The following is a 2,500-nucleotide window of genomic DNA, read 5'->3' as shown; positions in this document are numbered from 1 at the left end:
GGGAAAACAAGAGGGTACGAAAATAAAAGGGGAAAGATGGGGAAATTAGAACGAGTGAAGGTTAGAAGGGAGGAAGAAGAAATTGGTGGGAGTAGAGTAAATGAAGATAAAATGATTGGAGAGAAAGAAAGATAAAATAGGATGGGGAAAAATGAAAGGCAAGAAAAGAGTGATGGAAATAAATGAAATAAATGAAGAGAGAGAGAGAGAGAGAGAGAGAGAGAGAGAGAGAGAGAGAGAGAGAGAGAGAGAGAGTGGAAGAAATAAAAAGGAAAAATCAGGATAATGGAGACGAAACGAAAGAAATAACAAGAAAATAAAAGAAAAAAAGAAAAGGGAAAAGGAGGGAAGGAAAAATCCACTACTACTGTTAGACGTGTTTGTGTTTGGGTGCGAGGGGGTGATGACGTATGATGCGGGCCTGGCCAATCACAGCGTCCCTCGGGTGGTGCCTCGCCTGTAATTGGCTCCCTTGGGCTTTGACGTATGTTGTGTTAATTTGAGTTTTTGTTCGTCCATGTGTGTGTGTGTGTGTGTGTGTGTGTGTGTGTGTGTGTGTGTGTGTGTGTGTAAGAGAAAAGTCCAATGAGCATTCACTTACAAATATTTTCCTTTTCAGTGTGTAGAAACAAAATTGTAGGAGAAAATATAATGAAAAAAAGTGAAGAAATGCACCGATATATTAATGATAGAAATAAAGAAGAGAATTGTAGCGAAATATAAAGATGTCATAGTTTTCTCTCATTTTCATCTGTCTTAGGTATTTCAGGCACACACACACACACACACACACACACACACACACACACACACACACACACACACACACACACACACACACACACATACTTGAGCTGAATCTTATCGAAAGGAAAAAGCGAATGTCAATATTTTGTAGCACCTCTCCAGTCAACCAGCTACTCATGACACCGTGGATTCCTCTCTCCTCTCTACTCTTCTCTCTCTGTATTCTGTCTTCGTATCCCTTCCTCCATTCCCTTTATTCTGTTTTTCCTTTCACCTCCTTCCTATCTAACTTCTTTCTTCGTTTTTAAACATTTTCTTTTTTTTTTCTTTTTTTAACCCTGCTGACTTCTTTCTCCATTTCTGTCTTCTCTTCATTCTTCTTATCACTTCAATTTGTTTATATTTCTTCCGTCTCCTTTTTCTTACTTCGTTTCCAATCGTGTTTTTGTTTTGTATTCTGTTCTTTCTCTCCTCTTGCATCAACAACACTTTTTTATTCATTATTCTTCTTCTTTTAATCTTTTCGTCATTACTTATCCACTCTCTCTTTTCTTCTCTTTCTCATTCTTTGCATCGGTAGCTACTACACCTCTTCCCTCAATCCATCCTATGATTTTGATTCCCTCCCCATTCTCCTTCTTTCATTTCTTACCTTCACTCTTCTGTTTTCCTTTTTTTCATTCATTTCTTACCCTCATTTTAACCCCGTCAGTACTGGAACGCATTTTTATCATGTATTTTTAGTGTGATTAAACATTTTTTTACATTAGGAAACGTCTATGGAGGGCAGAAAATCAATAATCAGAGTCTTCACTATTTCAATCACCACATAAGTCTCTGAAGATGCATCAAGTCACCAAATAGTAAGGAGAATGAATATGGAAACGTGTCATGGTACTGAAGTGGTTAACCTGGCTTCAGTATTCATCAGTGTAAGTATGTTTAAGTCTGCGAAAGTGAAGGAAGTTATTACCGAGACAGACAGAGTTATTATTTCTTTCCTTCAATATCACTTAACACTGTCTTGGTGTCATTTATTTTGGCATCATCTTCACCCTTCTTTCTTCTTTCGCCCGTCAAGTTTGTCCGCGTTTATCTCTCTGATCTCACATCCGCTTGCTCTTCTTCTTCCTCTTCCTCTTCCTCTTCCTCTTCCCATACCTCTCATCCTTTTCTCCTCCATCTTCGTTGTCGTTTTACTTTATTCTTTTCTTGTTCTCGTTCTTTTTCTTGTTTTTGTAGGTGTTCTTGTTCTTATGTTTTCTTTTCCTTTTTTCATTTCTTCTTCTTTTCCTTCTCTTTTTCCTCCTTCTCCATCTGCGGCCATCATTACCCTAGACTCAGGCCCTTAGCATCTGTTATCTCTCCTAAGCATCAACATACCTTACACCCTCTTGTTTAGGCCCATTCTCTCTCTCTCTCTCTCTCTCTCTCTCTCTCTCTCTCTCTCTCTCTCTCTCTCTCTCTCTCTCTCATCATTAGTGCTCTCCAAATTTCCTTTATTGTTTCTCTAACTTTGTCATCCTCCATTTTAACTTCCTCTATTTCCTCTCGTTTCCTTATCCGATTAATAATTTACATCGGTCATTCGTTTATTGCCCTTCTTCGTATAAATTTCACTTCGCTTCTCTTCTTTATCACTCCTCTACATCTCTCTCTTTCTATTCCGCTCTTCTGTCCGTTTCTTTCTTTTGTCCTCATTTTCCTTATCCCTTCCCTATTCTCTCTATCTTTAACTGTTAGTGTAGCATAC

Source organism: Portunus trituberculatus, chromosome 42 (assembly GCF_017591435.1).
Source record: "Portunus trituberculatus isolate SZX2019 chromosome 42, ASM1759143v1, whole genome shotgun sequence".
In the NCBI taxonomy this organism is placed as follows: Eukaryota; Metazoa; Arthropoda; class Malacostraca; order Decapoda; family Portunidae; genus Portunus; species Portunus trituberculatus.
The sequence above is the reverse complement of the archived record's forward strand: the minus strand, read 5'-3'. Positions refer to the sequence as shown.